The following is a 12201-nucleotide window of genomic DNA, read 5'->3' on the forward strand; positions in this document are numbered from 1 at the left end:
TGGTCTAGGGTGCGGCTTAATGCCCCTTTCAGGCTGCAAATGTATTTGGGGCATTCAGAGCTCTCTGACACCGATTTTGGCCCACCAACATTTTCTGGACTTTAGGGGGTCTAGGATGCCTGTAAACCCCTTTTTTCGGACTCCAAAGGTTTGAACATTTTTGCAGGCCTAAAATGCATTTTAAGGCCTTTTTTGGGCTGCTAACATATTCTGAGCTAGGGGTGTAGGATGCATTTTTCGTGCAAAAATTATCTTTGGGAATTTCAGTGGTCTAGGATGCGGGTTAATGCCCCTTTCATGCTGCAAATGTTTTTGGGACATTCAGGGCTCTCTGACACCATTTTTGTGCCACCAACATTTTCTGGGCTTTAGGGGGTCTAGGATGCCTGTAAACCCCTTTTTTGGGCCTCCAAAATTTTCAACATTTTTGCAGGCGTAAAATGCATTTTAAGGCCTTTTTTGGGCTGCTAACATTTTCTGAGCCTTAGCGGTGTAGGATGCATTTTTCGTGCAAAAAATATTTTTGGGAATTTCAGTGGTCTAGGATGCGGGTTAATGCCCCTTTCATGCTGCAAATGTTTTTGGGACATTCAGGGCTCTCTGACACCATTTTTGTGCCACCAACATTTTCTGGGCTTTAGGGGGTGTAGGATGCCTGTAAACCCCTTTTTTCCACCTCCAAAGTTATCAACATTTTTGCAAGCCTAAGATGCACTTTAAGGCATTTTTGTGCTGCTAACATTTTCAGAACTTTCAGGGGTGTAGTATGCATTTTTTGTGCCAAAAATATTTTGGGGAATTTCAGTGGTCTAGGATGCAACTTAATGCCCCTATCAGGCTGCAAATCTGTTTGGGACATGCAGAGCTCTCTGACACTGTTTTTGGGCCACCAACATTTTCTGGACTTTCTGACACTGTTTTTGGGCCACCAACATTTTCTGGACTTTAGGGGGTCTAGGATGTCTGTAAACCCCTTTTTTGGGCCTCCAAAGTTTTCAACATTTTTGCAGGCCTAAAATGCATTTTAAGGCCTTTTTTGGGCTGCTAACATATTCTGAGCCTTGGGGGTGACGGATGCATTTTTTGTGCCAAAAATATTTTTGGAAATTTCAGTGGTCTAGGATACGGGTTAATGCCCCTTTGAGGCTGCAAATGTTTTTGGGACATTCAGAGCTCTCTGACACCGATTTTGGCCCACCAACATTTTCTGGACTTTAGGGGGTCTAGGATGTCTGTAAACCCCTTTTTTGGGCCTCCAAAGTTTTCAACATTTTTGCAGGCCTAAAATGCATTTTAAGGCCTTTTTTGGGCTGCTAACATATTCTGAGCCTTGGGGGTGACGGATGCATTTTTCGTGCAAAAAATATTTTTTGGAATTTCAGTGGTCTAGGATGCGGGTTAATGCCCCTTTCAGGCTGCAAATGTTTTTGGGACATTCAGGGCTCTCTGACACCATTTATGGGCCACCAACATTTTCTGGACTTTAGGGGGTCTAGGATGCCTGTAAACCCCTTTTTTGGGCCTCCAAAGTTTTCAACATTTTTGCAGGCCTAAAATGCATTTTAAGGCCTTTTTTGGGCTGCTAACATATTCGGAGCCTTAGGGGTGTAGGATGCATTTTGCGTGCAAAAAATATTTTTGGGAATTTCAGTGGTCTAGGATGCGGGTTAATACCCATTTCAGGCTGCAAATGTTTTTGGGAATTCAGGGCTCTCTGACACCATTTTTGAGCCACAATCATTTTCTTGACTTTAGGGGGTCTAGGATGCCTGTAAACCCCTTTTTTGGTCCTTCAAAGTTTTCAACATTTTTGCAGACCTAAAATGCATTTTAAGGCCTTTTTTGGGCTGCTAACATATTCTGAGCTTCAGGGGTATAGGTTGCATTTTTCATGCCAAAAATATTTTGGGGAATTTCAGTGGTCTAGGATGCGGGTTAATGCCCCTTTCATGCTAAAAATGTTTTTGGGACATTCAGGGCTCTCTGACACCATTTTTGGGCCACCAACATTTTCTGGACTTTAGGGGGTGTAGGATGCCTGTAAACCCCTTTTTTCCACCTCCAAAGTTATCAACATTTTTGCAAGCGTAAGATTCACTTTAAGGCATTTTTGTGCTGCTAACATTTTCAGAACTTTCAGGGGTGTAGTATGCATTTTTTGTGCCAAAAATATTTTGTGGAATTTCAGTGGTCTAGGATGCAACTAAATGTCCCTTTCAGGCTGCAAATCTGTTTGGGACATGCAGAGCTCTCTGACACTGTTTTTGGGCCACCAACATTTTCTGGACTTTAGGGGGTCTAGGATGCCTGTAAACCCCTTTTTTGGGACTCCAAAGTTTTCAACATTTTTGCAGCCGTAAAATGCATTTTAAGGCCTTAATTGGGCTGCTAACATATTCTGAGATTCAGGGGTATAGGTTGCATTTTTCATGCCAAAAATATTTTTGGGAATTTCAGTGGTCTAGGATGCGGGATAATGCCCCTTTCAGGCTGCAAATGTTTTTGGGACATTCAGAGCTCTCTGACACAGATTTTGGCCCACCAACATTTTCTGGACTTTAGGGAGTCTAGGATGCCTCTAAACACCTTTTTTCCACCTCCAAAGTGTTCTACATTTTTGCAGGCCTAAGATGCACTTTAAGGCATTTTTGGGCTGCTAACATTTTCAGAACTTTCAGGGGTGTAGTATGCATTTTTTGTGCCAAAAATATTTTTGGGAATTTCAGTGGTCTAGGATGCGGGTTAATGCCCGTTTCACTCTGCAAATGTTTTTGGGGCATTCAGAGCTCTCTGACACAGATTTTGGCCCACCAACATTTTCTGGACTTTAGGGGGTCTAGGATGCCTGTAAACCCCTGTTTTGGACCTTCAAAGTTTTCAACATTTTTGTAGGCTTAAGATGCATTTTAAGTCCTTTTTTTGAGATGCCAACATTTTCTGATCTTTCAGGGTTGTAGGGTGCATTTTTTGTGCCAAAAATATTTTGGGGAATTTCAGTCGTCTAGGATGCGACTTAATGCCCCTTTCAGGCTGCAAATCTGCTTGGGACATTCAGAGCTCTCTGACACTGTTTTTGGGCCACCAACATTTTCTGGACTTTAGGTGGTTTAGGATGCCTGTAAACCCCTTTTTTGGGACTCCAAAGTTTTCAACATTTTTGCAGGCGTAAAATGCATTTTAAGGACTTTTTTGGGCTGCTAACATATTCTGAGCCTTAGGGGTATAGGATGCATTTTTCGTGCAAAACATATTTTTGGGAATTTCAGTGGTCTAGGATGCGGGTTAATGCCCCTTTCAGGCTGGAAATGTTTTTGGCAATTCAGGGCTCTCTGACACCATTTTTGAGCCACAATCATTTTCTGGACTTTAGGGGGTCTAGGATGCCTGTACCCCCTTTTTTGGGCCTCCAAAGTTTTCAACATTTTTGCAGGCCTAAAATGCATTTTAAGGCCTTTTTTGGGCTGCTAACATATTCTGAGCTTCAGGGGTATAGGTTGCATTTTTCATGCCAAAAATATTTTTGGGAATTTCAGTGGTCTAGGATGCGGGTTAATGCCCCTTTCAGGCTGCAAATGTTTTTGGGACATTCAGGGCTCTCTGACACCATTTTTGGGACACCAACATTTTCTGGACTTTAGGGGGTCTAGGATGCCTGTAAACCCCTTATTTGGTCCTTCAAAGTTTTCAACATTTTTGCAGGCCTAAAATGCATTTTAAGGCCTTTTTTTGGGCTGCTAACATATTCTGAGCTTTCAGGCATGTAGTATGCATTTTTAGTGCCAAAAATATTTTTGGGAATTTCAGTGGTCTAGGATACCGGTTAATGCCCCTTTCAGGCTGCAAATGTTTTTGGGACATTCAGAGCTCTCTGACACAGATTTTGGCCCACCAAAATTTTCTGGACTTTAGGGAGTCTATGATGCCTCTAAACCCCTTTTTTCCACCTCCAAAGTTTTCAACATTTTTGCAATCCTAAGATGCACTTTAAGGCATTTTTGGGCTGCTAACATTTTCAGACCTTTCAGTGGTGTAGGATGCATTTTTCGTGCAAAAAATATTTTTGGGAATTTCAGTGGTCTAGGATGCGGGTTAATGCCCCTTTCAGGCTGCAAATGTTTTTGGGACATTCAGGGTTCTCTGACACCATTTTTGGGCCACCAACTTTTTCTGGACCTTAGGGGGTCTAGGATGCCTGTAAACCCCTTTTTTGGTCCTTCAAAGTTTTCAACATTTTTGCAGGCCTAAAATGCATTTTAAGGCCTTTTTTGGGCTGCTAACATATTCTGAGCTTTCAGGGGTGTAGGATGCATTTTTCGTGCCAAAAATATTTTTGGGAATTTCAGTGGTCTAGGATGCGGGTTAAATCCCCTTTCAGGCTGCAAATGTTTTTGGGACATTCAGGGCTCTCTGACACCATTTTTGGGCCACCAACATTTTCTGGACTTTAGGGGGTGTAGGATGCCTGTAAACCCCTTTTTTCCACCTCCAAAGTTATCAACATTTTTGCAAGCGTAAGATTCACTTTAAGGCATTTTTGTGCTGCTAACATTTTCAGAACTTTCAGGGGTGTAGTATGCATTTTTTGTGCCAAAAATATTTTGGGGAATTTCAGTGGTCTAGGATGCAACTAAATGTCCCTTTCAGGCTGCAAATCTGTTTGGGACATGCAGAGCTCTCTGACACTGTTTTTGGGCCACCAACATTTTCTGGACTTTAGGGGGTCTAGGATGTCTGTAAACCCCTTTTTTGGGCCTCCAAAGTTTTCAACATTTTTGCAGGCCTAAAATGCATTTTAAGGCCTTTTTTGGGCTGCTAACATATTCTGAGCCTTAGGGGTGACGGATGCATTTTTCGTGCAAAAAATATTTTTTGGAATTTCAGTGGTCTAGGATGCGGGTTAATGCCCCTTTCAGGCTGCAAATGTTTTTGGGACATTCAGGGCTCTCTGACACCATTTTTGGGCCACCAACATTTTCTGGACTTTAGGGGGTCTAGGATGCCTGTAAACCCCTTTTTTGGGCCTCCAAAGTTTTCAACATTTTTGCACACCTAAGAAGCATTTGAAGTCCTTTTTTTGAGCTGCCAACATTTTCCGATCTTTCAGGGTTGTAGGATGCATTTTTTGTGCCAAAAATATTTTGGGGAATTTCAGTGGTCTAGGATGCGACTTAATGCCTCTTTCAGGCTGCAAATCTGTTTGGGACATTCAGAGCTCTCTGACACTGTTTTTGGGCCACAAACATTTTCTGGACTTTAGGGGGTCTAGGATGCCTGTAAACCCCTTTTTTGGTCCTTCAAAGTTTTCAACATTTTTGCAGGCCTAAAATGCATTTTAAGGCCTTTTTTGGGCTGCTAACATATTCTGAGCTTCAGGGGTATAGGTTGCATTTTTCATGCCAAAAATATTTTGGAGAATTTCAGTGGTCTAGGATGCGGCTTAATGCCCCTTTCAGGCTGCAAATGTTTTTGGGACATTCAGAGCTCTCTGACACCGATTTTGGCCCACCAACATTTTCTGGACTTTAGGGGGTCTAGGATGCCTGTAAACCCCTTTTTTCGGCCTCCAAAGGTTTCAACATTTTTGCAGGCCTAAAATGCATTTTAAGGCCTTTTCTGGGCTGCTAACATATTCTGAGCTTTAGGGGTGTAGGATGCATTTTTCGTGCAAAAAATATTTTTGGCAATTTCAGTGGTCTGGGATGCGGGTTAATACCCCTTTCAGGCTGCAAATGTTTTTGGGAATTCAGGGCTCTCTGACACCATTTTTGAGCCACAATCATTTTCGGGACTTTAGGGGGTCTCGGATGCCTGTACCCCCTTTTTTGGGCCTCCAAAGTTTTCAACATTTTTGCAGGCCTAAGAAGCATTTTAAGTCCTTTTTTTGAGCTGCCAACATTTTCTGATCTTTCAGGGTTGTAGGATGCATTTTTCGTGCAAAAAATATTTTTGGTAATTTCAGTGATCTAGGATGCGGGTTAATGCCCCTTTCAGTCTGCAAATGTTTTTGGGACATTCAGGGCTCTCTGACACCATTTTTGGGCCACCAACATTTTCTGGACTTTAGGGGGTCTAGGATGCCTGTAAACCCCTTTTTTGGTCCTTCAAAGTTTTCAACATTTTTGCAGGCTTAAGATGCACTTTAAGGCATTTGTGGGCTGTTAGCATTTTCAGAACTTTCAGGGGTGTAGTATGCATTTTTTGTGTCAAAATTATTTTGAGGAATTTCAGTGTTCTAGGATGCGACTTAATGCACCTTTCAGGCTGCAAATGTTTTTGGGACATTCAGAGCTCTCTGACACCGATTTTGGCCCACCAACATTTTCTGGACTTTAGGGGGTCTAGGATGCCTGTAAACCCCTTTTTTCGGACTCCAAAGGTTTGAACATTTTTGCAGGCCTAAAATGCATTTTAAGGCCTTTTTTGGGCTGCTAACATATTCTGAGCCTTAGGGGTGTAGGATGCATTTTTCGTGCAAAAATTATCTTTGGGAATTTCAGTGGTCTAGGATGCGGGTTAATGCCCCTTTCATGCTGCAAATGTTTTTGGGACATTCAGGGCTCTCTGACACCATTTTTGTGCCACCAACATTTTCTGGGCTTTAGGGGGTCTAGGATGCCTGTAAACCCCTTTTTTGGGCCTCCAAAATTTTCAACATTTTTGCAGGCGTAAAATGCATTTTAAGGCCTTTTTTGGGCTGCTAACATATTCTGAGCCTTAGCGGTGTAGGATGCATTTTTCGTGCAAAAAATATTTTTGGGAATTTCAGTGGTCTAGGATGCGGGTTAATGCCCCTTTCATGCTGCAAATGTTTTTGGGACATTCAGGGCTCTCTGACACCATTTTTGTGCCACCAACATTTTCTGGGCTTTAGGGGGTGTAGGATGCCTGTAAACCCCTTTTTTCCACCTCCAAAGTTATCAACATTTTTGCAAGCCTAAGATGCACTTTAAGGCATTTTTGTGCTGCTAACATTTTCAGAACTTTCAGGGGTGTAGTATGCATTTTTTGTGCCAAAAATATTTTGGGGAATTTCAGTGGTCTAGGATGCAACTTAATGCCCCTTTCAGGCTGCAAATCTGTTTGGGACATGCAGAGCTCTCTGACACTGTTTTTGGGCCACCAACATTTTCTGGACTTTCTGACACTGTTTTTGGGCCACCAACATTTTCTGGACTTTAGGGGGTCTAGGATGTCTGTAAACCCCTTTTTTGGGCCTCCAAAGTTTTCAACATTTTTGCAGGCCTAAAATGCATTTTAAGGCCTTTTTTGGGCTGCTAACATATTCTGAGCCTTGGGGGTGACGGATGCATTTTTTGTGCCAAAAATATTTTTGGAAATTTCAGTGGTCTAGGATACGGGTTAATGCCCCTTTGAGGCTGCAAATGTTTTTGGGACATTCAGAGCTCTCTGACACCGATTTTGGCCCACCAACATTTTCTGGACTTTAGGGGGTCTAGGATGTCTGTAAACCCCTTTTTTGGGCCTCCAAAGTTTTCAACATTTTTGCAGGCCTAAAATGCATTTTAAGGCCTTTTTTGGGCTGCTAACATATTCTGAGCCTTGGGGGTGACGGATGCATTTTTCGTGCAAAAAATATTTTTTGGAATTTCAGTGGTCTAGGATGCGGGTTAATGCCCCTTTCAGGCTGCAAATGTTTTTGGGACATTCAGGGCTCTCTGACACCATTTATGGGCCACCAACATTTTCTGGACTTTAGGGGGTCTAGGATGCCTGTAAACCCCTTTTTTGGGCCTCCAAAGTTTTCAACATTTTTGCAGGCCTAAAATGCATTTTAAGGCCTTTTTTGGGCTGCTAACATATTCGGAGCCTTAGGGGTGTAGGATGCATTTTGCGTGCAAAAAATATTTTTGGGAATTTCAGTGGTCTAGGATGCGGGTTAATACCCATTTCAGGCTGCAAATGTTTTTGGGAATTCAGGGCTCTCTGACACCATTTTTGAGCCACAATCATTTTCTTGACTTTAGGGGGTCTAGGATGCCTGTAAACCCCTTTTTTGGTCCTTCAAAGTTTTCAACATTTTTGCAGACCTAAAATGCATTTTAAGGCCTTTTTTGGGCTGCTAACATATTCTGAGCTTCAGGGGTATAGGTTGCATTTTTCATGCCAAAAATATTTTGGGGAATTTCAGTGGTCTAGGATGCGGGTTAATGCCCCTTTCATGCTAAAAATGTTTTTGGGACATTCAGGGCTCTCTGACACCATTTTTGGGCCACCAACATTTTCTGGACTTTAGGGGGTGTAGGATGCCTGTAAACCCCTTTTTTCCACCTCCAAAGTTATCAACATTTTTGCAAGCGTAAGATTCACTTTAAGGCATTTTTGTGCTGCTAACATTTTCAGAACTTTCAGGGGTGTAGTATGCATTTTTTGTGCCAAAAATATTTTGGGGAATTTCAGTGGTCTAGGATGCAACTAAATGTCCCGTTCAGGCTGCAAATCTGTTTGGGACATGCAGAGCTCTCTGACACTGTTTTTGGGCCACCAACATTTTCTGGACTTTAGGGGGTCTAGGATGTCTGTAAACCCCTTTTTTGGGCCTCCAAAGTTTTCAACATTTTTGCAGGCCTAAAATGCATTTTAAGGCCTTTTTTGGGCTGCTAACATATTCTGAGCCTTAGGGGTGACGGATGCATTTTTCGTGCAAAAAATATTTTTTGGAATTTCAGTGGTCTAGGATGCGGGTTAATGCCCCTTTCAGGCTGCAAATGTTTTTGGGACATTCAGGGCTCTCTGACACTGTTTTTGGGCCACAAACATTTTCTGGACTTTAGGGGGTCTAGGATGCCTGTAAACCCCTTTTTTGGGACTCCAAAGTTTTCAACATTTTTGCAGCCGTAAAATGCATTTTAAGGCCTTAATTGGGCTGCTAACATATTCTGAGATTCAGGGGTATAGGTTGCATTTTTCATGCCAAAAATATTTTTGGGAATTTCAGTGGTCTAGGATGCGGGATAATGCCCCTTTCAGGCTGCAAATGTTTTTGGGACATTCAGAGCTCTCTGACACAGATTTTGGCCCACCAACATTTTCTGGACTTTAGGGAGTCTAGGATGCCTCTAAACACCTTTTTTCCACCTCCAAAGTGTTCTACATTTTTGCAGGCCTAAGATGCACTTTAAGGCATTTTTGGGCTGCTAACATTTTCAGAACTTTCAGGGGTGTAGTATGCATTTTTTGTGCCAAAAATATTTTTGGGAATTTCAGTGGTCTAGGATGCGGGTTAATGCCCTTTTCACTCTGCAAATGTTTTTGGGGCATTCAGAGCTCTCTGACACAGATTTTGGCCCACCAACATTTTCTGGACTTTAGGGGGTCTAGGATGCCTGTAAACCCCTTTTTTGGACCTTCAAAGTTTTCAACATTTTTGTAGGCTTAAGATGCATTTTAAGTCCTTTTTTTGAGATGCCAACATTTTCTGATCTTTCAGGGTTGTAGGGTGCATTTTTTGTGCCAAACATATTTTGGGGAATTTCAGTCGTCTAGGATGCGACTTAATGCCCCTTTCAGGCTGCAAATCTGCTTGGGACATTCAGAGCTCTCTGACACTGTTTTTGGGCCACCAACATTTTCTGGACTTTAGGTGGTTTAGGATGCCTGTAAACCCCTTTTTTGGGACTCCAAAGTTTTCAACATTTTTGCAGGCGTAAAATGCATTTTAAGGACTTTTTTGGGCTGCTAACATATTCTGAGCCTTAGGGGTATAGGATGCATTTTTCGTGCAAAACATATTTTTGGGAATTTCAGTGGTCTAGGATGCGGGTTAATGCCCCTTTCAGGCTGGAAATGTTTTTGGCAATTCAGGGCTCTCTGACACCATTTTTGAGCCACAATCATTTTCTGGACTTTAGGGGGTCTAGGATGCCTGTACCCCCTTTTTTGGGCCTCCAAAGTTTTCAACATTTTTGCAGGCCTAAAATGCATTTTAAGGCCTTTTTTGGGCTGCTAACATATTCTGAGCTTCAGGGGTATAGGTTGCATTTTTCATGCCAAAAATATTTTTGGGAATTTCAGTGGTCTAGGATGCGGGTTAATGCCCCTTTCAGGCTGCAAATGTTTTTGGGACATTCAGGGCTCTCTGACACCATTTTTGGGACACCAACATTTTCTGGACTTTAGGGGGTCTAGGATGCCTGTAAACCCCTTATTTGGTCCTTCAAAGTTTTCAACATTTTTGCAGGCCTAAAATGCATTTTAAGGCCTTTTTTTGGGCTGCTAACATATTCTGAGCTTTCAGGCATGTAGTATGCATTTTTAGTGCCAAAAATATTTTTGGGAATTTCAGTGGTCTAGGATACGAGTTAATGCCCCTTTCAGGCTGCAAATGTTTTTGGGACATTCAGAGCTCTCTGACACAGATTTTGGCCCACCAACATTTTCTGGACTTTAGGGAGTCTATGATGCCTCTAAACCCCTTTTTTCCACCTCCAAAGTTTTCAACATTTTTGCAATCCTAAGATGCACTTTAAGGCATTTTTGGGCTGCTAACATTTTCAGACGTTTCAGTGGTGTAGGATGCATTTTTCGTGCAAAAAATATTTTTGGGAATTTCAGTGGTCTAGGATGCGGGTTAATGCCCCTTTCAGGCTGCAAATGTTTTTGGGACATTCAGGGCTCTCTGACACCATTTTTGGGCCACCAACTTTTTCTGGACCTTAGGGGGTCTAGGATGCCTGTAAACCCCTTTTTTGGTCCTTCAAAGTTTTCAACATTTTTGCAGGCCTAAAATGCATTTTAAGGCCTTTTTTGGGCTGCTAACATATTCTGAGCTTTCAGGGGTGTAGGATGCATTTTTTGTGCCAAAAATATTTTTGGGAATTTCAGTGGTCTAGGATGCGGGTTAAATCCCCTTTCAGGCTGCAAATGTTTTTGGGACATTCAGGGCTCTCTGACACCATTTTTGGGCCACCAACATTTTCTGGACTTTAGGGGGTGTAGGATGCCTGTAAACCCCTTTTTTCCACCTCCAAAGTTATCAACATTTTTGCAAGCGTAAGATTCACTTTAAGGCATTTTTGTGCTGCTAACATTTTCAGAACTTTCAGGGGTGTAGTATGCATTTTTTGTGCCAAAAATATTTTGGGGAATTTCAGTGGTCTAGGATGCAACTAAATGTCCCTTTCAGGCTGCAAATCTGTTTGGGACATGCAGAGCTCTCTGACACTGTTTTTGGGCCACCAACATTTTCTGGACTTTAGGGGGTCTAGGATGTCTGTAAACCCCTTTTTTGGGCCTCCAAAGTTTTCAACATTTTTGCAGGCCTAAAATGCATTTTAAGGCCTTTTTTGGGCTGCTAACATATTCTGAGCCTTAGGGGTGACGGATGCATTTTTCGTGCAAAAAATATTTTTGGGAATTTCAGTGGTCTAGGATGCGGGTTAATGCCCCTTTCAGGCTGCAAATGTTTTTGGGACATTCAGGGCTCTCTGACACCATTTTTGGGCCACCAACATTTTCTGGACTTTAGGGGGTCTAGGATGCCTGTAAACCCCTTTTTTTGGGCCTCCAAAGTTTTCAACATTTTTGCACACCTAAGAAGCATTTGAAGTCCTTTTTTTGAGCTGCCAACATTTTCCGATCTTTCAGGGTTGTAGGATGCATTTTTTGTGCCAAAAATATTTTGGGGAATTTCAGTGGTCTAGGATGCGACTTAATGCCTCTTTCAGGCTGCAAATCTGTTTGGGACATTCAGAGCTCTCTGACACTGTTTTTGGGCCACAAACATTTTCTGGACTTTAGGGGGTCTAGGATGCCTGTAAACCCCTTTTTTGGTCCTTCAAAGTTTTCAACATTTTTGCAGGCCTAAAATGCATTTTAAGGCCTTTTTTGGGCTGCTAACATATTCTGAGCTTCAGGGGTATAGGTTGCATTTTTCATGCCAAAAATATTTTGGAGAATTTCAGTGGTCTAGGATGCGGCTTAATGCCCCTTTCAGGCTGCAAATGTTTTTGGGACATTCAGAGCTCTCTGACACCGATTTTGGCCCACCAACATTTTCTGGACTTTAGGGGGTCTAGGATGCCTGTAAACCCCTTTTTTCGGCCTCCAAAGGTTTCATCATTTTTGCAGGCCTAAAATGCATTTTAAGGCCTTTTCTGGGCTGCTAACATATTCTGAGCTTTAGGGGTGTAGGATGCATTTTTCGTGCAAAAAATATTTTTGGCAATTTCAGTGGTCTGGGAT

This window comes from Ambystoma mexicanum, chromosome 7p (genome assembly GCF_040938575.1).
Source record: "Ambystoma mexicanum isolate Mex_15411 chromosome 7p, UKY_AmexF1_1, whole genome shotgun sequence".
NCBI lineage: Eukaryota > Metazoa > Chordata > Amphibia > Caudata > Ambystomatidae > Ambystoma > Ambystoma mexicanum.